The sequence below is a fragment of the Carettochelys insculpta genome, chromosome 2 (assembly GCF_033958435.1).
Source record: "Carettochelys insculpta isolate YL-2023 chromosome 2, ASM3395843v1, whole genome shotgun sequence".
Taxonomy (NCBI): domain Eukaryota; kingdom Metazoa; phylum Chordata; order Testudines; family Carettochelyidae; genus Carettochelys; species Carettochelys insculpta.
In genome coordinates this window covers 99,711,187-99,736,441 of record NC_134138.1, presented here as the reverse complement: position 1 = coordinate 99,736,441, position 25,255 = coordinate 99,711,187, and the positions used below count along the sequence as shown (strand labels likewise).

The 25,255-nt window shown below is 40.7% G+C and overlaps 1 protein-coding gene across 2 annotated transcripts in view; it reads right to left on the bottom strand.

The window, feature by feature from the left end:
- The window catches only part of LDLRAD4 (low density lipoprotein receptor class A domain containing 4), a 386,231-nt gene extending 361,417 nt beyond the window's left edge, over positions 1–24,814 (bottom strand). The window contains exon 1 of one of the 2 annotated variants that reach the window (XM_074987501.1): positions 24,646–24,814. The gene's annotated coding sequence lies outside the window, so the exon portion shown is untranslated. Of the gene's footprint in view, positions 1–22,570; positions 22,760–24,645 lie in introns of those variants that run through there. The other variant, XM_074987502.1, reaches the window with a different exon arrangement.
- Positions 24,815–25,255: the final 441 nt, after the last annotated feature.

The following is a 25,255-nucleotide window of genomic DNA, read 5'->3' as shown; positions in this document are numbered from 1 at the left end:
GGCTTGTTACGCTGTCAAACAAGGCTATTGGTTTGGTTTGATATGATTTGTTCTTGGCAAATCCATGTTCCCCCATGTGTTTGTCTATGCCTGCACCCTTAGCCTTGGTGGGATTGATCAAAGAGAAAACCACCAGTGTCCCCATCTCCTTCACCCTTACTCCGAAAGCCCTGAAGTCACTTCTGATCTGCCCAGGGTCCTATTTTGCAGCAACACTAGTGCCCACATGGGTGAGCAGCCAGGGGTAGTAGTCAGAAGATGGGATGATCCAATGCACTCATTTTGTAATGTCTCAGATACAGGTCCCTGGCAGCAACTCCTGGGATGCTAGGTCAGGCCTGGGATGCTAAAGGTCCATTCACTTTAGATGCATCGACCATCACACCTCCCTTCCTTTCTCTTGGGAGTGGTGACCACGTGTCTCCCAGTGTTTGAGGTACATGGTTTCTTCACTTTTGTGGGAAAGTTTTCACCCCTCATTGCCAAGGCAGCATATCATGTTTATCTCTATAGACAGTGGGTTGGGTGCAGGAACAGCCCACTGCCTGCTGCCAGAAATCAATGCCAACCAATTACTCCCAGCAAAGCAGCAGTTTCTCCTCGCCTTGTGGTACTACTGTAGTCCTCTCCAGCTGGACTGTTCCCTCAAACTTGGACATCTCCCTTCACATTTTTTAATTAATTCCTCCTCGGCACAGATGCTTCCCAACCTAGCTACACCCTTCTGTAGCTCGCCCACCTATCTCTTGATAGATTCTACTACAGGCACCTCTCATGCTGGATGGTGGAGCCCCTTAGCCTGACTTGCTGTAATGGGGACACTTGCAGGCCAATGTCTCTGCAAATCTATACCACACATATGGATCTTATCAAATTGCCATGCAAGGAAAACCTGCTATTTAAAGCCCCTCTTGAGCCAGGAAACAGAAACAGATTGGATTTTATGTGGGTCACTTATTTTTAGTTAGAAGGCAGAGTGTGGTAAGTTGTCATTTTACATGTCAGTTCTGAATACCCCAAGAACCGTCATACAGACTATTCTTAATATAAATAGAATAACTTAAATATAAACACATTATTCCTTAAATATCTTTCATACATCTCAATGATTATGAACCTTGGCAAGTTACAAACTTTCAGTAGATACACCTTATATGTAACTCTTTATGGATAAATGTCTTGTAAGACATGAAGGCTAAGTCTACACTGGAGAGTTTTGCAGACAAAATTTGGGTTTTGTCGACAAAACTCACAGTGCATCTACACATAAAATGCACTTTGTTGACAGAAACTTTTGACAAAAAAACTGTGTAGACGTTCCCAGGGCCCTTTTGTCAACCAAGCTGTTGAAAAGATAGATCCGCTTTTATGTCTAGATGCAATTTGTCAACAGAAGTTTTGTCAGAACATCTCTTCCGACAGTAACTTCTGTAGACAGATGCTTCTAGTGTAGATGTAGCCATTTAGCATACGGAGTGCCCCAGGTACGAGGTGAGAAATGTTGCAAAAACAAAAAACAGGGGACCCTTTCCTAATATGTGTCTGAGCACAAAGACTCAGTAGTTACCTTACTTACAGAGGATTTTTATCCAATTTCCAATATAATGCTAACATAAACTAGCATAGATATTGTAAACATAAATATTCTCTTCTCAAGCATCTAATTGATATAGGAGGTGCTTCTACAAAATCCCTAACTCAAAACCACAGACTGAGTTGCAAGACGGAACTTGAATACACCAGTTTATACAAGCCCTCTTCCCCAATGTATACCTGCCAAGCAAACATTCTCACCCTGGCATTTTCCACTGTGGTTTAACAGTTTCCTTTCTCTACTCAAATAAACTCTCCTGATGTAGCCAAAGACCTCTGGGTCCTGTTTGCAGCAACTGAATAGACTGTTCCTAAGCAACTTCTACTATGAATTCCTATATCTTATCTTTGTCTGTACATTAGTTCCTATAAAATAACACATTCTTTGAGAATCAACTTAATGCTGAGCCAATGGGTTTCTAAGCCCTTCTTTAACATTAAATATTGCCACAGTAGAAGAGCTGTTCAGGATGTACTGTGACAAAGCACGTACCTTGGTCTTTCATCTGAAATGAACAGGAACTGAACCACTGAAGAACAAGCCAAATGTGATGAAACGAACAGTGCCACCTAGTGTGAGATGTTTTGGTTTTTTGGTTTTTTTTAATGTTGATGTTACTAATTTTCAGAACACTGTCAAAGAGCTAAAGATGTACTTCAAAACACATAGAAGGAGAAGAAACAATCAGAATAGGCACAACTTTTAAGGCAAAAAGGAACTATGACAGTGTATGCCAACTGAGGGTCTGCAGCCTATTTTTAGTAAAGGTCCAAATTTTCTGGTCCTAGTGTAGTCAAGACTGAGACTCCAGAAAAAGAAATTTAAAGAAAAAAGTGATGGTGATGGTGAGGAGGAGGAGGAGGAGGAGGAGAAGGAGGGTAATAAGTAAATAAAAAGATTTCAGATCTGTTCAAAAGTATCTGAGGGTCTGGATTTGGCCCATAGTCTGGCTTTTGAAAATCACTGCACGCAGTATAGTCCAATGCTCCAGCAGCAACTGGGTAGGTTCAGTTCTCGTTTTTATTTTCCAGAGGTGGTCATACTTTGCCCTCAAGTCATTATTATCCTAGTTTTTGGGCACACCTCTTAACTGAAGTCCATATTACATTCCAAAAACTATGCTCACAGAACTTTAAGGTTGCAAAGTCAATCACTCAAAAGTAAGGAAAGCCCTGACTTAAGGTTGCCTGTGCAGTCTTAGTTTGGCTGTCAAATGCATGTACATGCTTTAATTCTATGATCTCATGCTATTTTCTCATAGAACCCCTGCCTCGTTCAGTGAGCAGGATGGCTAGTGCTCATTTAACGAGCAGCTATTCAGCATTTGGTTTTCTCTGTTTTATTTTTTTTTAATATGTGGATTCCATGATTTTTTTACTAAACAGTTTGGCAGGCCTTGGCTCTTGGCCCATCAGGGTAATCTGCTGGTGGGCTGTCAGCCATTTTGCCAACATTGATCATCCACAGGCACGTCCCTGTAGCTTGCACTGCTTCCCACAGCTCCCATTGGCTGGAAACAGCAAGCTGTGGCTACTGGAACCTGTGCCTACAGACACTAAATTTCACCAAATGGCTTGTGGGCCACTAACAGATTACCCTGACGGGGTGAGAGTTAAAGGTTACTGACCCCCAGTCCTACACAATATTCAGACCAATCTCTGAAGATGAAATTATTTTGCTCATGAGCTTTTCTGGGGCATCTATCACTATATCTGAGTGATTCACAAACAATAGTTAAAGTATCTTCACAAAATCCCTATTTCAGGTTGGAGCCCCTGATTCTAAGGGCTAGAATCCAAAATACTATGTCTACATAGCACCTTTATTTTGGAATATGCTATTCCAGAGTGGCTTATTTCAAAATAGCCCATATTCCCAGTATACCCAGCCCTTATTCTGAAATATCTGTTTCGGACTAGGCACTACTCTTCATAGAATGAGGTTGACCAAAATTGAAATAAGCCATTCGCTGCTTTGGAATAATTTTGAAATACCAGTTGCAGTGTGTAGATGCTCGCAAAGTTACTTCAGAATAGTGTCTGTTATTCCAAAATATCTTTGCTGTGTAGACAAACCCAAAGATTAACATCAGGAGAGTCTATTAATTTTAGGTGCCCCATTTGAGATACCTATGACCTGATTTTTCAGAGACAGCACTTGGCACATTCAAGCAGAAATCACACTGACTTTAGTTGCAGCTCTGAACCCTCAGAACTCCTGCAAATCAAAACACCACCACCACACTGCATCTCCTTCCCCAGATTTCAAGTTAGGCATGCAGAAGACAAGGAGCACATGATCCAAGTTACCAGGCTAACTGCACCTCTGACCTCTGGATCTCTAACTGCTCCTGATATCGCATCTCAGGCCTTGTGTTGTCACCTCTGACAGGATGACCATTTTATTTTCAAACTAGTGCTTGGACTATAGTCCCAAGGCCCAAAGCTGATTACCTCAGCAGGCCCAAGGTTTGGTACTTGCAGTTCAGCACCTTGGGAACATTGACCAGTCATTTCTATTGACCAGGCAGCATTGTCATAGCAAAGTGCAGTTTATTTTAGAACTAAAGCATTTTAGAGAAAATAATATTTAAAACAATAATGGCTATAGTATATGTCAGTCTACACCCATCTTCCTCAAAGCTCACCATCCACTGGAAATCCAAGGCTGTCCCTACTACTAGAGCTATTTTCAGTGCTGAAAATTCCCTCAAACCCTTAACTTCAGAGAATATTTTCAACCATTTATTGTCCCTCTCATCTCTAAACTGCAAGCCTTAGCAAAACAGTCATGTAACTATGGCTGGAACCTAGAAGGAACATCTTTTTCACTAATAGCTTGGCTAGTGTCTTGTAGTTGCTCCTACTGTGTGTTGGGGAAACTGCTTATTTAGAATTACTGTGTTGCCTTCCTGCTTTCCAAAACCCATGTGTTTATACAGGAAAGCCCAAAGACTCCATACAACTACACAGGCACTATCTTCCTAACCAGATCATATGCAATATCCATAAAATTATTGCAGATTAGTTTTCTTAGAAGCCTTCACACCCACTATGGACAATGAGTGGCCATCTGTGGTTTAGCTGACTTGACTAGCAAGCATCACACAGGAACTACATGGCAGAGGCAGAGATAGCACCCAGTTCCCTAGGGCAGCATGCAAAATGTCTTAACCAGGGGATGTTCTCCTTTACTGCAGCCCTCTGCTTCCCTCACTATTCACCTTCTACCTTCTGCCCTACAGACAACAGTCTCCTTTACAATCCTGACGCACATCTAGAGCAGATCCATCCTGTGCACTGGATAGGGATCCTGTGGGAATAACATGTGATTGTATAATTGAAGACTGTGTTAGAAATTTGAGTGCTTGGCTTCACAACCGTAATAATATTCCTAGAATTAAGGTTTTCCACAGGTTTCACTTTCCTTATCACCAGTCTCAATCTCACCAGCATCCTCAGCCCAATCTGTTCCTTTCTCCCTCCCCAAGGTTTGGCTTTTGTTCTCTCTCTTTGTTACCAGTCTGCTTCCTCCTCCATGCTGCCTGGATGTCAGCCAAAGGTGCCTCTGAGAACACAGGAGAGACAGGCCCTCAGCTATGTTTTAGAGCCTGGCCCTACCCCAGCCCACAGCAACTAAAAGTAGCCAGCATAGGCAACATCTGCTACACCTATGCAATTTTGGATGAGAGCATGCTCACTCCATGCACAGTTTGGTCTTCAAAAATAGCTGAGAGGCTCGACTACGCTCACGAAATATGCTTCAGAGCTTACCAACTGAAGTCTCTGATGTGCTAATGGCAATTTCTCGACTTATAACTTGGCCAAAATTGGGCAGATTTTTACATGCAAAGCAAAAGGCACTTCCCTAACACATGGGCCATCCCCCTAGCAAATCTGAAGTCCCTGCTCCAAAGTCATATGGGGCCATTTTTGAGTATTGGAACACCATAAGTAACTGTTTATAGATCAAACAATCTACACCAAGTATGGATTACATGCTCCAATTAAACCAGTTCCTGTTTCTCTCTCTCACACAAGCAGTGGCTCATGTGAAGACAGCCATACATTTTTCTTCTCTTAGTTTCAGCTGGAACTCCCCCAGAACAGCACCACCACTTATCACTGGCATTCGTGATGCTAAATCAATGTGCCTTACATCCTTATATCTTAACTCCCTAATCACATACCCACAGATGTATGGAGCATCCATTCCAGAGCAAAGAAAGGTAGAGTTTCCATTACAGACAAAAGGCACAGAATCTTCTTCCAATGCAAACAAAAATAAACAAAGATCGGCTATAAAAATAAGATACTATGGTGAATTTAAAAAAAAAACTATATGGAACTAATTAACACAAAATTTATATACATGCCTCAAACTTTTTATAATCACCTCTATATTCAAAAGTAAATCTCAATTATTTTCAAGAAAGTATGGCAAAATTTGGACTTTCAGAGCACATTTTTCTTCAGTTTTCTATTTTTAGTAGGAATTTAGTTGTCAAGACAACAGCTCTACTAAATGCCACTATCTGAAAACAGACTGTCATGAAGTCAGTATCAAAAGTTTGTCAGATTGGCATTGTTTGTTGCCAGGAAATGCATTGCCTCTTGCTGGGACAGGGTCACAATCTTGTCAGAATAATTAGATACTTGTGCATATTTGTAAAAGATGACATGAATATTTTGAAAAAGATTGCAAGATTTAAGATCCACCTAAAAGAGTTGAACATCAGCTTGGTATCAACAAATCAGAATGGTATGTATCTAAAAGGCTAGCACAGGCTGAACCTCCATAGTCCAGTGCCCTCGGAACCCCTGACCCATGCTGAATGAGAAAAATCTGCCAAACCGCAGGAGTTCAATACTCTCTAGCAGCATTGATGACACTTCCACTGCTTACATTTAGGGGCAAATTAGAGTTAAATAACTGCACAGAACATTGAGAGGCAGGACTGGTGGTTGTAAACAAACTTTATGGGACCATGGGAAACTTGACCATATGCATGATAAGTGGTAGTCCAGCTAGATAAAATCATGCCAAATTACAGATGTTGTTGGACCAGAGAGTGCCAGAGTAGAAAGGTTCATCCTATACAAGGCCATGGAAAGAAATGGGAATATAATAAATAAAATCTAATGAATGACCATCTACCTTATGGGACTCCCATACCCAGGAACAGAAATATTTAATATTTGCATTAATATATTTGCAATGCAGTATAAGAAGAAAACAAGAACATTCCTGATCCTAACCCCGCAAAAAATCATAAAATGCCTTACAGTGAAGTCAGTTTCATACTTGCGGTGAAATAGAGCAGAGACAAACATGCCAGCATTATTTACTGAATACATCACATGTAGTAGCAACCAAAAAGTACATACTTCCAGGAATTAGGTCAAGGTTTGTGCTGTAAGGGAAAGTGAATGATAAAAGATGCCCTTTTTCGATTGTGATGCTTTCATTCTAGTAAATAACCTGGTACAACAGGAGTCATGCACAAGATCTGTAATTCACAACCTTACTACGTACCCATGAAGCACCAGACTTTCAGGACCCATCAAATTCAAGTTTAGTTTTTCTGTAACCACCAAAGAAGCTACTGTAGCTTCTTGGATTAACTACGCCTTCTTTTAGTTTCTCTTTATTAAAAAAAATAAAGAAAAAGAAAAATGTTTTTAAAAGTAAAGCAAACTTTTTCAACTGGTTGTTTAAAGTCTACCTGATTGAGCTGGCAGTTGAAAACTCATTTGGATAACCACCACTTTCAACTTTCTTAGACTGTCAAATCATTAATAACTATAATTCATCTTGACTCACAAAAATTCATACTGATTAATTAGAACATAAATGAGCACTGTTCTCTTTAAGACATCCTAATTTAGGATCTAATGACTGTCTCATAAAAGTTGAAGGGGAAAAGAGAGAACCAAGTCTGTTTAATCTTCTAATAGATCCCCTCAATATCTTTTATGCAGGCCTCACCCCCTTAAAACACAGCAGACTAACGTCATTGATAAGTATAGTGTGTTTCCCAACCTGCAGGGCAAATCAACAGAATCGTTCCCAGACTCACCCCAGCTTCCATGGCAAATTTGTTCCCATAGCTATGAATAAAGCCACAGAGAGTTCCCGTGAAAGATGTCTACCTTTCCATTGCCTGTTCCCAAAGCATCCCTGAATGCACCAGCTGTCAGAGCAGCTTACATGTTCAGGACTGCACGTCTTTTTTTCCATTCCCACTCAGTTGATCCAGGAGAACATATGCCTCCCCATCCTATAGAGAGAGGACACCATGAACCGCACGTAGCCTTTCTGACGGCTTGGAGGAATGAGGAAAGAAGAAGCCAGAGAGAGGGAGACCAACACTGCAAGGATAAAATATAGAAAGCAAATAAAAAACCAAGAGAAAAGGAGAGAAGAGATGGTGGAGAGAGAAACAAAGACATGGTGGCAACTGTCCATAAGAAAAAGGCTAAGAAACAAATAATAACACCCTTCATAAACCTGTTGACTTCCTTCACCTTATACTCCTTTGACGCCTATATCTGTTCTCATTTTAATTTAGATAAAGCACAACCAGTCAAATTGCAAGCTCTACATGCCCTGTCAATACCTCCTATAATCTTATAATCTATTTTTTGTTGAGGGGGATAAGGGTGATCAAAGTTAAAAATTGAGAGAATCTGCAACACTCTTCCACTGACCCAGTTTTGGCAGAAAGGCTACTTACTGTTCTAAGCTTGGAACAAAGAAGAAAAAGATGCTAATCTACAATTAATCGACAGCATGTTGAGAACAGTACCTGAGGGAGGAGTGGGAATTACTTCTTAGTACAGTAAGCATGAGGGTGACTGGGGAAAAGCGTCTGGAGAAGTTGGATACACATTCCTGTGGCGAAACAAGCGCTTTCACCTACACTGCATTTTTAGAGGACAGAAAATATTGGTCCCCAAGCCCCGGTGAAGGAGAAGGGATGAGAGACTAGTTCACCACCTTAGCCAAGACAGTAAGCAAACTCCGGTTGAATCTGAATTCTCCAGCTTCTATTCCTTTCTCATCCAAATACATTTTATTTTACAGGTGATTTTGGCATACACACGTACCATAGGATTAGGCAAACAAATAGGTATGTTGATTGTTACTACTATTTTCACTTAATATTTAGGGTTGGGGGGGCACTCTTTTAGTTTAGGAACAAAAAGAAACCGGGAGCACCATTGCTTATTGAGACTTCTTTCATGATGAGTCAATACTGTCATCTAAAAATTAAATTTAAAATGAAAACATGCTTTCAGCATTTGACCCCACAGAACTCTAGTTGCTTGACACGAAAACTAGGTTTCAAATGTTTGGAATGTATTTTTTATTCCCAACACTGAGCAATATGTGATATTGTCTAATGTTACTACCCTGGATGAATGTCACGGTTTAGATGGCATTGCAAAAGAAAGAGAACAGACTTTTCCATTTTCAAAACAAAGTATACATAAACCATCATTTTTCACATCTGGCAATATGATTTATTCAAATTCTGCAGAACTGCAGGCATTGCAAAAGTTACAATGTGGGCTTCTCCTTTGCAAATACAGCAAATCATGAGACCACATAACTACTATATGGGATTGCTAGATTCCTCCTAGACATCTTTATTTTTTTAAAAATCCATCTATAAAAGTATTTTCTTGCTACCTAAAACAGAGCATAATATTTTGGATAGCAGTTAACAGTCTGAACCTCTCCTGCATTTTCTTGCTTTCTAGACACCAAACCCTGACCTCAATGAGTACAATGCCAGAAAAACCACTGACATCAACCAGAGTAATTCAGTGCTTCATTTTCAAATGTGTAGATGTATGCAATAAGTTATATACATTTTCTTTTTTTCTTGCACAAGATTGGAAAACAAGGTGATTTCAGGTTTAAAAATATCCAGTGTTTCCATTTTAAGTATGCATCTTTTTTCTCTTTGGCATCCATTTATTTCACTTCAGCTACATAGATTCACACTGGGAGGTACCTTTTGCATATTTTGTTTTTTTTCTTCCAGTGTGAAATAGACACATTTCAGCTTAATGAATAAGAAGTGAGACACTCTTCCCTCACTGAATGACTTTGATGGGAGTTCACTCATAAAAGAAAAAAAAAAAGCAAAGAAGCTTTTCTTAGGAATTGAAAACTGAACATTTAACACAAATTTACAGTTCTCCTGGCACATTTTAAGGGAATACAATAGCAAAAAAAATTGTTTGAAGTGAGAAGCAAATTTTGTCTTGTCATCCAATGAAAGCGCACAGGATTTATTTCTGGAAAACATTACACACAACACTTCGCTGCTGTGAGAATAAAGAAAACTAAAAGAAGCTTGACGCCAAAACAAAGTATAGGCCCTGCAACTGGACACGTGGGCAGATCGCTATGCCCTAGAGAAGTCAATGGGATACAGCAGCTTGCCTGCATAGCTCTCACTGCAAGACTGAGGCCTTAATTATAGAAGTGTGATTTGTTCTAAGAGAAGAAAAGAAAGTCTGCACAATCATTGTTACATTCTTCCAAGTAAAACACAGCTGATGACAGAGACTCCAGCCCTCCAACCATAGGACTCCAGAAGAATCAGTTTCAATAAGTCCACATCTTTGTCTGTTAGAAACACAAGGTAATAAGGATCAACTCACAAAAAGGGCTTTGTGGTGCCTTTTTCAAATTAATGTGTTTTAGTCAAATTTAATTTTATAAAGAGACGATTATTTCCACGTCTCCATGCCAATGTAATAAGCACTGTCAGCCAGGAAACTGGCCTTCATAACTAAATATGTAGAAACTCAGGGTGGAATTGGCATCTGCCAATGACCTTTAAGTAATCACTATTTTAGGAGCAAAGTACACACCAATTTGTGATTCAGATGCAATTATTTGAAAGATGGAAGTGTTAAATGGAAGCAGGCGTGGCAGAGAATGAGGAAAAGTTGGCATGAGCAGTACAGAGGAGTGCCCAAACAGAATCACCAATTGAATGTCTGAGAAGCAAGGCTGGGGAATGAGGAGAAAAGGTGTGTGAATAGACGCCTACTGTTCAGCACACCCACGCTCTTACAATACCTAAACGATTTTACAAAACTGATATCAGACTTTTAAAAATGTCTTACTTATTTCTGTAATTAGCTCACATCTATTCCAAACATTAATGAACCTTTGAAACACGACCCAAGAAAGTTAAAACTCATTTTGCTTTTGATTTGTTAGTACCTTCTGCAGCCTCTATAAATTCAAGATGATAAAAACCCAAAATTCACAATGTGCATAGGTGTCTCTCTCTCTCTCTCTTTCTAAAGGTTTAAGGGAAAACGTGTTTCTAAAACCATCTCCTGGGGAATTTATTTGTTTTTATTTAGCAATTAAAATGACATTTTACAATATATACTAATTTTTTCCAGGGTAACTTTGCATTACTACAAAGAGACCATATTGTTCATAGCACTAAGCTTAGAAACTGTTATTGCAGAGGAGACTGTACAATGACACATTCATGCTGCTGTAATCCAACCCTAATTAATCTGATGGTTTTACATTCTGACATCGTTTTGCTGAAAACAGACATACCTAATTAGAACATGACTTGTTTATCCAGCAGCCTACGGTTCCGATTCTAAAAGTGATGTTCAGAAAACAATTGTGCCCTGTAGCACATAATTTACTTTGTTATAAAAGCCTTGAAACAGAAATGATGCTGTGCAAGCAAGTAGACTGCTAAACAGACATAAAAAGGTGAGCTAATTATGTGGGGCAGCTCATGACGCCATTAGTTGCACTTAATATGAATTTTATATTATATTTTCCCATTTTCAATTCTTCAGAATACTGGAGAAGTAATTGGCTGTTTCATTATTAAAGTTAGAAACAGTATAGGTTCTAAATATATTGCCTGTTAAACATTTAGCACAGTTAGTGCTGTGCAAATGTACAGTAACACAATCATTCAATTGGCTCTGAAGGAACCATTCAGATCTACTGCACACACAAAACAAGCAGTGCACCATTTCACATAAGAATTTTGGCTGTCAAAGCAGAAGACGATGACTTAAAAAAAAAACTAGCCATATAGACTGTGAAGGTTATACAACACACAACAGTACCAAGCAGTAGGCACCAGCAGTAAGGCTGATGACTCTCCTAGGTTAGCACATAGCTTCACCTCTTTTTTTCTCATCATAGATGCTTCACAAGTTAAGGAAAGTGACCTAAAATTGCAAGTACTACCTAAAGATTTAATTGCACACACCATACTGAAAGTTTGCTCCAGATGAGAGCTCCGTCTGCATATCCTGTATTCATAAATTTAATTTAATTGGCATCAGCTTCAATGACGATAATTAAATCTCATGCTAAATGGCCTGGGGAAGGAAAGGGAAGTTCAGAAAGGTAATCTTCCCTCCTAAATCACCACCTTTACAGGAGAATCAAATGATTGGAAGTTCACATGTGAACCATCAGATAATGGCCACTTTAGAAGAAGGGCACCTGGCAGAATGGACCAATGCCTTGACATGGCCAGTCCTATGCACTTAAGAAATGAAATGCAGTTTTGGTTTGTAATTAAGTTCACCTTAGAAACAAGAAAGCAAGTTCAAACAGAATGATTATGTTTCGTCCATGTTTTCTTCAGACTGTGCAACCAACCAATCATGTAAAAATTATTAGCAGATAAATAAAACAGGTGAGTCTGTTTCAGCAGGAAAACTAAAAATATGAAGTCTGGGCAATTAAATATACCTGAACTTGAAAGAAGTATCAAAGAGGTTAAACCTGATAATGAAGTAAAAGTACCATATTCAACAGCAGAGAATCTCACCAGGAAGACATATTAACAGGACAAAGGAGGATCTTAAAACAACTGTGAAAAGAAAGAAATCTGTCAACAAAATAATCAGGAATGAAGGTGCTTAGTGACTGACTCCCATGGTTCACATAGGAGGACATCATCTAGAACGGAAATAAAGTAACAAAAGTTGCACTGAGATAGAACAGAAAACTGCAAGAAAGTGAAAGATCTAAACAAATTACATTAAAATTATGGAGGTTGAGACAAGCTCACAAAACCCAACAAGTTCTAAGTAGAACTAGTTGGAAAATTTTTCACTGGAAAATGCAGACTTGTTAAAAACTGATTTAGTCAAAGTTTTACAAAATCTTGTCAATTTCAGAACTAAAAAACTTTTTCAATCAGGTCAAAATTTTAATTTTTTTCTGTTTTCTTATGAAATAATTGTTTATTTCAACCTTTTTTAAATTACAAATTAGAATATAAAATGGAAAACAAAAGTCAAAATCAACACAAAACATTCAGATCAATCCAAAATGAAATTGGTTTCAGAATATGATTTGTGGGAATTTTTTAAAAAGTTGGTTTTGTTCCATTTTGGAATTAAAAATAAATAAATAAATAATGTGGATTTTCCCAGGAAATTAAAAATCCATTCCCCACTTAGCTCTAACTCGGGGGTGGCCAACCAGTTAGAGATGAAGAGACAAAATAGCTGTGGACAGACTGTAAAGAGCCACATATTATATATTTATTTTTATCTATGTATATATCAATAAATTATGTATATTCCATAGCTATATATTATCTACCTATCTATCTATGTGGATGGACAGATGAGCTAGACAGATGAGATGGATGGGATAAATGGATAGATGATACATAACACATGGCTCAATGCCCTTCTCCAGCGCCAGGCACTCAAACTCCCTGCTCTAACCCAATCCCCTTCCCGTTGCCCAGAACCAGGCATTCCTAGCTCCCACGCTCTAACCCAGTGCCCTCCCAGAGTCAGACACCCCCAACCCCAGGGCCCGCCGCACACCCTGCTTTAACCCAATGCCCATTATGCCTGGGTCTCACCAGAGCCACTGCCACATGCTTCTCCCTCCAGGTGCTGGGGCGCATGCATAGAGTGGTGGTAAGCAGTTCCAGTGCACAGCTCCAAACAGGAGCCACATTTCACTGTTCAAAGAGACGTGGGTTGGCCACGCCTACTATAGTTGTTAGTAAACGTACAGGTTGAACACCTTTCTAATCTGAGAGTCTCTCATCCAGCAACATCTGTAATCTGTCATGATTTTAGTTAGCTGACAACCATTCATCATGGTTGTGACCAAGTTCCCCACGGTCCCAGAGAGTCGGCTTCCAGGCAGCCACAAGTCCTGTCTCTCAGTGTTCTGTGCTGTTATTGAGCTCTTATTTACCCCAAATGTCTTCTGAGAGCCCAGTAAGCAGTGAAACGTTCGCAATGCTACTAGACATTACTGATTTCCCACGGTTCAGCAAATTCTCTCATTCTGCACTGGTCAGGTCGCAAGGGTGCTGGACTAGAGAGGGTCGACCTGTATATAACTTATCAGTAGTGACCACTGTGAGCATATGGGAGGGACCCAGTAAAACAATGTACTCCACAGTGCTATACAATATGGAGGAGGACTGGCAGTTTGGCAGCGCAAAAAGCAATGAAGCCATACAGAAACTGTGTGTAGAACTCTATGCATTTAGCACATATTACCGAGGAACTCCTCCAACCAGAAAACTTTGCAGGAGGTACATAGCAAGAGAACATAGCAGTCACACAGGCATGCTGTAAAAGAACACACATTCAGGAAACAGATAGTAGAGATTGCTTCAGGGTTCCAAATTCACAGTAGCTTTCAAATACACTAGTGTAGATAATCTTTCCTCCCACCTACTACAGGCATTGCCATAAACCTCACTCTTTTTCAGCCTTCATCTTCTGAAGCTTTAGTAACCTGGCTATTACTCCCCTTTGCACCCCTTCTATATTTTCATCCTCTTCCCTATGAACAGGTTTTTCTGCTTAACAAAGCTACTGCCTTTATAGAAGTTTTTTTCAGAAAGTAGGAACAAAACAGAGTCAGGTCTTAAAACTGAACACTTTGGCAGCCCAACGTTAGAGTCAAAAGTCTTAACCCTTCGTATAATCAGACTTTAAACAAAGAGATAAAGGAGCACAACTGTCTCTCCTCTGCTTTAGCTTTGCTAAGCAGAGCCCCTCTTCCAGGTTTGCTGCATTCAGAGTTGCCCCATCCCACTGTGATCAGCATTTACCACTGCATACAACTTGCATTTCCACTGTGTAAAAATTTCCCACAGATCACTTGCTAGCCCATGGGTTAGTTCTGTGCTTAATTTTTGTGCTTCTTACATCTCACTCCACACAGGTTACTGTCTTAAACCCTGAATTCTGCATATTGATGCAAGCAGGGAGGACTCTGACACCCATACAACTCAATGAAACTGCATAGGAGGTTCCTTGCACACTGGTTCTTTTCCACTGGTTTTCTCTTGCACTGTCTCACTGGTGCATCCTCACTCAGATTTATATTACTATTCTTTTGTACATACATGGCTTTTTTGTTTTTAATTAAAAAGACATAGAATTACCTCTGCTCAAAAAACAGGAGCAGATTTACTTATATACTGACCATTAATGAAAGAAAATGTTTTATGCTCCAGGTTTGTATGTTTCCAGCCAACTTAAGGAGGCAGCATAACCTGTACATCTTGATCATCACAATAAAGTATCAAGCTGTACCACTAATGAGAACAGTTTTGCTCTCTTCTCAGCTCAACTGTTTGGCAGGCAGAAGGATTAGAGATCAGAGATCAGCCTAGACTTTGCAATAGAGACTTAGCCCCTTTAGACTAAAAATAAAAAGAGAGTCTGGGGGAAAGGACTGATTATTCCTGTAACAGCCAGTCCCAATGTGCACAATTTTACCGCAAAAAGTACATATTGAGTTTACAGGGTTCATTTCACCACAGCACACAGCACATGATTCCTGCAGATCTTAACTCTACCAGGTCACCTAAGAATACATATAACTCTACTATATAAACTGGAGGCCAGGAACATCCCAACCTTATGACAAGCATTTTAAGCAAATTAAAGTTCCAACTGCCATTGCAGCACGTCTTCATACAGCTCTGTGTGCTAAAATATAACTTGAAGTTGTAGCAGTTTGACTGGATTCTACCTACTCTGGATTGAAAAAAAAATAAAGGGGAAGAAAAAGCTATGGAGGCTATGAGGGCCTTACTGGAACATACAAACACACCAAAGCTGCACCTTCACAGAATGGGTGTCGCATGGGAATTGGCCGAGAATAAGGGGATTTAACTTCTGACAAGACTTACAGGCAGAAGATAACACAGAGCCTGTGGGAATGGGAAGTGGCCCAACACCCACTTTGCTAGACTCTACAGCTGGCTCAACGAAGGTAAAATTCAAAGCATCTCTTTCTGTTTCAGGCACATAGACTGACACAAATTTATCCTCGATGAGCAGAGTAGTTGGTAAAGAATATTTCTGTTCTCTGTTTTTTACATTTTCTCACAGGCAACTTTTGAAGAGAAAAGGCTCTGATGTGAACATGTGTGTGTCAGCAACTATTTTTCACTGAGGCAGACCGTTTGGGATTAGTTTTCTACAAATGTTTATAGTCACTTGGTTTGGAGTGGCAAACCACTGCATGTCTTCCCCACCTAAGCTCCGAAGTCTCATTTTGCTTAACACCATTAAAATTCTAAGAGGACAAGAAGTCATTAAGGCGATGTATGGAAGGGCAGCACAAAAACTAAAACAAAAATCGTTTGTGAAATTCACCATCCACTCTCCAAAATGTTCTTAAACTCTCACCTAAAAGATATGAGGCCACGAAGTCACTCTTGACATATTTTGCTTCTGTTGAAAATGTCGATAAGGTTTCATCAATTTCAAATACTTTAAGAGCAAAAGGGACCATTACAATCTGCCAGTTTGCATAGCCCCGGACACAGAATTTCACTGAAGAATACTTTCTGCAGTGGAGGAAATTCTCCTTATCCTTTACGGAAGTGAACAATATTGAACAAAATAATTCCTGGTTGTACTAGTATAATTTATATCTGAACGTGTCCCTTCTTTTGAAGAAAAACATCTACGCTCAGGCAACCATATAGAATAGCTTTACCTATCCCAGCTGGCAAGGGCTTGCAATTGCACGCTTTCATACTAATCTTTTCTCTGGATGTCAGAAAACAAAACAAAACAAAACAAAAGACAACTTTTACAGGAGTTTACATGCCCTAAGTCAAAATGGCTCCCTCCTAATGCATTCACTATGAACATCTTCACTCCAGTCTTAATAGTAGAGGTGTCGAATAGATTGGTCTTCCATGTCATTCCTGTGTTTCAGTCACAGAATGTCCATTCATGAAATGGAAAAACACAAATAATTTTTTTGGTGGAGAAACCAAAACTGTAACCATGTCAACATAGTTACACATTAAAGAAACCACATAAACACTTTCATTTGATCATCCTTTGGGACTCAGCAGGGTTGGAAATCTGTTTTTAAAATTGAAATGTTATTACATTGAGTAACACAATGATGGACACCGAATGAAGATGGAAAACGACATATAGTAACCTGGTATCAAAATATTAAGATTTAATGCTCATATGGTCTCTAGACCAATGAAACATCACTAACTTTAGGAATCTGAGTAAATGTAGAATTACTCATAAGGAGGACATTTTGTTCTCCCCCTTGGGAAATTTTTGGGCACTAACTTTATTTATCAGTTCACATTTATTCTAATAGTTTATAAGAACTTTATATTCTGCTCCAAGATCATAACCAAACAGATTTCATGTCCATAGTCCAAGAACTGTGATAAAACCATTCAGCTGGAAGCATGTTCAGCCAGACAAAAATGTTCAGATCACCATTACTACCAAATCTTACTAAAAAATATACACAGCCTTAGAGCAACAGACTACAGTGCTGAAGTCAGTGAAATGTTAATGTCAGAAGATGGTGCAGCAGATGGGAAATGTGCAAGTTCTCATGCCTGCACCTGATATTTTACTTATATAGTAGCAGTGCTTTTCTGCTAAGCACTGAGTACCGACACCTAAGCAGTGCTGAGTACCGGCACCTAAGCAGCCCCAGGCATGGGAGGCAGGGAGCCGGCTGAGTACCAGTTCCGATTTTGTTTAAAAAAAAGGTACTGCAGAGTAGCAAGTTCAAGGTTTCATTTTAACTGTTCCTGAAAGTTTGACTTCGAACTATAGTATAAAACATTGTGATATTTTCATTTCTTTAAAATCCATCTATTTCACATGAAACATATTTCACTGGCTGATGCCAACAATAGCAAATGGACTGCAAATAATATCCCAGTATACCTTCACTCTCATATGCAATATTTTATTTCTGTCTTTTTTCTATACGATATTGTCCTTTTATTTGGGACTAGCCTAAATGAAGGGGTGATCCGGAAATTTGGGCAAAATGTCCACCTACTAATGAAATGAGGCCATGAAGATTGTTTACTTCTGGGAGAATTCTGCACCTTTGTGGATGTGCTAACTTCATGTCCCCAGCAGAGCTCTTTGCTTCCTCCACAGAACGACTAACTCTGGACAGGGAAGCAAAGAAGCCACGGAAGTGGTCATGCACCCCTCCCTAGGAAGGCAGGTGCCTTAGTTTGGGCACCCAGAGTAGTCAGTGGAGACCTAAATCACTGCTGGAGGGTGTGCGCAGGGATAGGCTGGAGACATGCATGCATCCAGAGATGATTATCACAGCCAGGGATGGGGCTGGGTATGTAAGGAATGAGACTTGTTATTGCAGCTCCTCTGGCGTGGAGGGACGAGGCTTCGTGGTGTTTCTGAGGAAGGCGGCATAGGACAGACTTTGTCTTCTCAGGCTGAACAGAATACAGCCACCTGCCTGCTCAGTGAATTGTTTCAGTTCTTCTTAGTGATTTCTCCTGGGAGTATAAAACAGGTACAATAAATTAAAGGCTCTTTTACATGGCTAAAATGGTGTAAAGGAGCTGTTTTGTCAATGATAGTGTGACCTGAGAAATGCTTACAGTGCTTTAGTGATTAGAACTGGTCCAGATTTTTGGACTGAAAAATGTTCTTATCAAAATGTGCTTCAGGAACAGTTTATCACCGACTTCTCTGGAGACAGTCAGTAGCCAATATAAATTGTGAATTTGATTTCCCTGGCCCCACTTGCTCTTCCATTGCCGATAATGTAATACTGGGCATATGGCTACATGTAGTTATAGAACAAACCAGATAAAGGGTCAAATCTAGCTACGTCATCATAACACAAAGGAGGCCTGGGGATTTCCCCCAATGCTCCCTACTCCCACTTTCTATCCACTGAAGTTCAGTTTAAATAAATTACCAAAATAATTGAAACTGGTGTTATTAGATCATGGTATTTTGACAAATAAAATATGTAGAATTTTACAATACTACATGCAGAGTTTAACTTTTTGAGACAGAATTCCTTCAGGGGTACTTGTTGCATATGTACACGGCCAATTAGAAATCTCAGTACTCTCCCATGCACTTCACCCTCGTTCCATTGGTTCATTCTGGAACACACAGACCTCAACACTCACAGGTGCTTCTGTATTACAGAATCATGTCAATAATACCAGCAGTTGAGAGCCTAAACGGGACTTTCACTCGCTTTCATATCTGGCAGCCCCGGGACCGGAAAGTGGCCAGATATTCAAATATTCTGGATAATAGAGAGACATACCTAGCAGTGCATAATACTAAAGAAAAACAAGATTACATATTAAGAAACAAACAAAAATGTATGCAGAGTACTTTATTTACCAACAGTAGCGTTGTACACTGTACACTTATACTGCATTTGCTGTATTTATTTGTATTTACTTTCACTACACTGTACTTAAGAAAAGCGTAACTAACATTTACTTATGGTAAAAATGAGGGTTATTTGAGAGTTCCGGGTGATAGAATGCAGGATATGAAAGTTTACTGTAACTGAGTTTTAGCCAGACCAAGCCTCTAAGCAGAAATGAGTGCTGCTTTACCTAAAGACGAGTAAAGCTCACGTGAGGAACAAACAAACTTGGGACCAGAGCCCTAAAAAAGTGCTACAAATATAGGATGGATATATTTACTGAACCGTTACCATATCAAGTTAGAGAGTTCTGAACTAAGTCACAAAATTCTCATCAGAGAGCAGACGACTTGCCATACAGCAGAACATAAGCAAGCACAACCACAGTAGGCAAGAGCACACCACAGGTCTGCAGCGACCATGTGTCTCTCAGACAGCAGTAATTTATTTATCCCCATCATGTAATTTTAACAGTCTGTCTGCCTGGTTCTTGGCAAGCACTGACTTGCACTGTCACAAACTGTCTGACAAGCAAGAGTTTCTTAAATGCTTTTCTGTTTTAGCAACAATAAAACTTCAAAAAATAACACATCTCCCAATCTTCCTCCATGCCCTCCCAAAGACAAAAAAAAAAACAAAACCAACAACCACGCCCTCCAAACACGTAAGAAACCCTCACAAACACACACAGTTCTGCCACAAACCACGGTTATTTTAATTCTACGTCCAAATTTTTGTGCATACAAAACTTTCAGAATCGGGTAGAGAGGATTTCTGTTCAGCTTAACCTCAAAGTACAGTAATTAAAAATTAATAATGGTGTCAGCATGCAGCTTCTCCACCCATCCCCCTACCACATACACACTCCCACCCCCAAACTTCTTTGCTGTTGTTCATATGGATTTGGGCCAAACCTTCTGCATCCTCATTAAGTGGTATCTGGCATTCTGCCTGAGTTTTAGTGGGTTCTGGGAATGCCAATATATTAACCAGAGGACTTTTCACATTACCCTTTAGAGTTTTTATTCTAGAAAAGTCAACCATTTGGCACAGTGAAAACTTATTTCATCCAGGAAAGCAGTCTCAGTTACCAATCAAGAGAGAAATTATGTTTAGATTCTTTGTCATTTCCAAACCCTTCATCTGAAAGACAAGCTCCATGGAAAGAAAGTGCATCACAAATACAATTTTAAAACCAAAGTGCCATTTTTAATAAGATTTCAAAGAAAAGGTATCCATCCAGCAAAATGTCGAGATTCATCCTAACAGACACAAAAAGATTAATTTTCATTTCCTTACATGCAAACAGCAGAAGCAATCTTAAACAGAAACTTGCACAATATTACTCTGGTAATCAAAGATGCCTCCAGTTTTCCTGGCCCTAAGAAAAATAACTAACAAAATAGATTATCTACAGCGTATTCCAAACACCAGTCAGAGCCAATGCTAAAGAAGTATTTTACTAAATGCGTATATATTATACCTAAAGAGATATACAATAAAATAAAGAAGTGCAGAAAACCTATGATTTTGCACTCACCTACGACCTGCTATAACCTATGCACACACATACCCTTCTCCTCTCACAGCTACTACACAACTGGCCATAGGACTTGGGAGGCAACAAATAAGATACCAAAATAAAGGGTTAACTTTTTTTTTTTTAAACCAGTGTAGCAAAGTTCTTGTGCACAACACATGGGAAAAGATAAACCCATGAACCACACATTTACATAATTTACTTTCTCCTACTGCATTGCACTTTGAGCCAGGTCCTGCATAGCCAGATGTACTTACCTCTGAATAGTCCCAATAACTTCACTGAGACTACTACGCAAATTAAGGGCTACAGGGCAAGTCCCTTGGTTCCAACAGCATTGAAGGCATTGTTATATATGGGCCTTCAGTCACTTTGTTCTCTGTATAATGCTGGTTTGGACAAGCATTTGCTAACTAAATGGCAAAACTCCAAGACGTAATCTCCCCTGGACAGTGAGCAGTCACCTAAAGGATCTACAAAATGACAAACCCCATTAATTTAAAATTTCCCATTGTGTCCCGGGGGGAAACTACCTTACCAGATTGCTTCCAGGTTTCAACCTGCCAGGAAAGGTGGCTATTTTTAGGAACAGTCACCAGCTGAGCAGAAGAAAACTCTGTGTGCGTATGAATGTTTATACTGAGGGGGTGGATTCTCAGCAACTGATGCACCAATGTACTGGCACAAACTCCTTTAACAAGCAGCTGGTACTGGCAGCGTGCCATTGAAGTATTTAGACATTATGCACAGTGAACCTGCAAAACAACTACACTAAAAATTCCTAGAAGTGTATAAATTCCCCTACAGTTAATGACAGGTATGCACTACTTATATACATAAGTATAAAATTGTTCTAAATTATAGCATCTTCATCTAGAGTAAAACTTTTCAAAGGCTAATTATGAGGCAAAAATAACATGCAACTACACCTCGTGTTAACGCATGGAATGTAATTGTGCATACTTTGCAAAACTGTTCATTCCTCTTGAAGTTTACATTGAATAGGAACTTTTTAAAAAAATAGGATGATTTTCATATAATTTACAGTCACACAGCATTCTACATCCCGAAGGGATTCCGAAGACTTCTTCATATAGAGCACCGACTGAGTGCAGCCACTTCATTTACACACAGCACAGAAAGCATATCAACTTTTAACATCTTATCTGAAAGAACTTGCATACAAGAAATTGCAAGCAACTCTGTTTATCTGCCTCAAAATGGTGAAGGGATGAGTTATTTCAAGATTGTGAGGTAATGTTTGTTTTTTGATGATAAACCTTAAGCCCAAAATATTTGGACAGTTGTGTCTGCTCCTGGAATCCAGTTTTCTTCTTGTTTCCCCAACTTTTCTTAAAATATGGCCAAAACACTGAAACATGTACTCTAACTTCATCCATAAAAAATTGTGCCAGAGCCTGGAATGATTCAATTAATGTAAGCCAATAGACTGATCTCTTACTGTTAACTCATTCTGTCTTACATTTATCATCACTCAGCTCTGTATGGCAATCTCAAATCACTGGAAGAAAACATTCTGAGATTCATTATGTACATGCAGTGGCAATCTTCACATACCCAAGTGGCAGAATTTAACACATAGCATATCAAGATGTATTTTACATACGTATGCATACGTGTAGAGATCTATTTGAAACACTGCAGTTAAAATTCTCTTACTACTGACTTTGTGGCATACTCACAGTAACTCTATACTCAGTGCTGCAACACCAGTACAGATATAGATGTGGAGAATATTTTGTCACTATTTCAGCCGGCAGTGAAGTGGGGACGTTCATCAGTTAATAGACTGTCTCTTCTCAATGTCTTTGCAGTAAAAGAGTCCCTTTTATTTCCAAAAGAGATGAGGCTGAAGTGTCTGCATGCTTGCTTGTGGCAGCCTGCACAATCACCACAAACCCCCACTTAGCACTGCAACAAAAATGAATACCTTTTTTATTTAAACTAAATTTTGGACTGCTATGAAATTCAAAGCCATTAGACTATTGGGCTACAAAATAAAGTAGCTGGTAGGAGCAAAACCAAATTCTGCCCAATTAAAGTCACTTAGGTTTGAAAACTCTGAAGCAGAGAAACTTTTCCAAGCAACAGATGTTACTGTTGCTATCTGTCATCCTAGTTCATCAACTTTCCCTGAAGTCTACTCTTGTTAGACAGATGTATAGCTACCAGAAATTGTCCCTCTGCTTTCTTATTGCTGAAATACCTCTCAGCTCTTGCTTAGCCTGAGAAAGGAGATATTACATATGTTTGTATTTAACCCTTTATATGATGCAATTTTCCTTCCATAAGCACTTTAAACATGATTCCTTCCTAACTGAAAAATATTACTCAAGGCATTCTAAAATTATGTTTTATAATTCCCAATGCCCCTTCAGTACCACATAAAATTACTCACCTGATGTTTATTTTACTGTGCTGCTCAACCAACACCAGATAAATATAAATAATGCATTTTGCTAAACATTGAACATCACAGAAGAAAATCCTCACTTTAGACCACATAGGTGTAACAGCAGAATTACTTTCCAGTTCACACAATGTGTGTCCCTACTCAATGCCCGGGGTGCAAAATAGATCAAAGATACAGCACCCATATGGATACACTGAACTTGTGCGAATATGGGGGAAAGACAACAGATTTCAGTAAATATGAATTTGTTTTCCATAAGCTCAACAAATACAAGCAAATGCTTATTTGCTTGCTTCCTTCCTGTAAAAGTTGTCTGCAGGAGTCTGCTAAACAGTTTTCTTTACAGTGCAGACACTTCTGTTATGATCTTTCTTCTCCAGAGTAGCATGATGTAGCAGACCTGCCATTTAATATCACCCAACTGTGCCATGGAAAATTTACTCTTCATAGCAACAGATAAATATTTCATGCAAAATTTAGGGCTTATTTTAAGCAGCATCCTGAAGGAACATGCTGACAGAGGGCAAATTGGGTAAGAGAACTCTAGTTTTGCAGCCTGTTCTCGTCTCTGAAAAGAGTCAGTGCAGCCACCTTGAGAGCGACCTATGCTGTAGCACCGCGGTAAGTCCCTCTCAGTCTGCATGGAGCATCCCAAAGCAATCTCTTCCACCCACCAAGATGCAGGAGACACGTCCAGGTTTCCCTTCAGCGAGGAAGAACACGAACAATTTGGGGGGGGGGGTGATTGTTACTCACAAACACACGCACACCCCGACCACTGTGGCAGAGTTTTGCAAAGACAACAACAACAATCCAACTCAAGGTGGAAGATGGTTCCAGCCTGACATTTAAACGCCACGGGAAGCTTTTTGCCGGGCGTTGCTGCCCTCGCTGAATAACCCACACGCCCCAAGGCAACGCGAAAAGGGGCAATAATTTCGTTCCCTTTATCACCTGCACCTCCCGCATGCGGGTCCCCTGGCCCGGGCAGGGCAGCGCAGCGCGTGGAAGCGGCGGGGATGCCCAGGTGTCTGTACAGGCGGCCGGAGAGGGAGGCTGCCGGCTGCACCCCCCGCAGGACAGGGGCGCCCGCTTCCCAGCGCAGCCCTGCGCTGTCTCTTTAAGAGCAGCAGCCCTTGCCCTGGGGCCTCCCCTCACTTTCCCAGCCACTTTCGGGCTGGCTGGCGGCTGCGGCACCTCCTCGGCTGCCAGGGACGCCCACCCCGCCCGGCGAGCTGCATCTCCATTAGCAGCAGCAGCAGCAGCAGCAGCAGCGCCGGCTCCAGCCCCCAGGCTGCCGCAGCCCCGGCGAGGGGGAAATGCACAGCCCGGCTAGGCGCTCACCTCCTGTGCGAGCCCCGGCAGGCAGCGCCGATAAAGTGCCGCCTCCCTCCGCCGCCGCCGCCGTGTCTCCAGCCGTGGGGCTGCGTGCGCTCAGCGCGGCTCAGCCTCCAGCTCATTCCCAGGCTCGCCTCCTTCCTCCGCCTCCCCTGGCTGCTGCCTGTCTGCAGCCAGTCTGGCTCCCAGTGACAGGCTGGGGGGGGAGAGAGAGAGAGAGAGACGGGCAAGGAAGCGAGCGTGGGGGGAGGGGAAGCTTCCTGCCCGGCCCTGCCGCTGCTATTCACAGGCCACACTGACATCTGCTGGGCTGGATGTGCCGCAGGCAGGGGTCCTGGCAAAGGCCAGGCGTTGCCCCCCTCTGGGCCCATGGGGCTGCGTCTACACTGGGGAGTTTTGGCCACAAAACGTGCCGCCTGTCCACACACAAAATGCGTTTTGGCCACAAAACTGGGCACTCCCCCCGGGGAGGAGTCCGCCTGGCTGGCTGCATCCACGGGCACCAGGGCAAAGCCAACGCTTCGGTGCCAGGGGCCAGAGCGCCGTTTCCCCCATGCGCAAAACGGCCCGGTCCGCGGTCAGTGTTGAACCCAAAGCTCCTTGGAGCAGCCAGGAT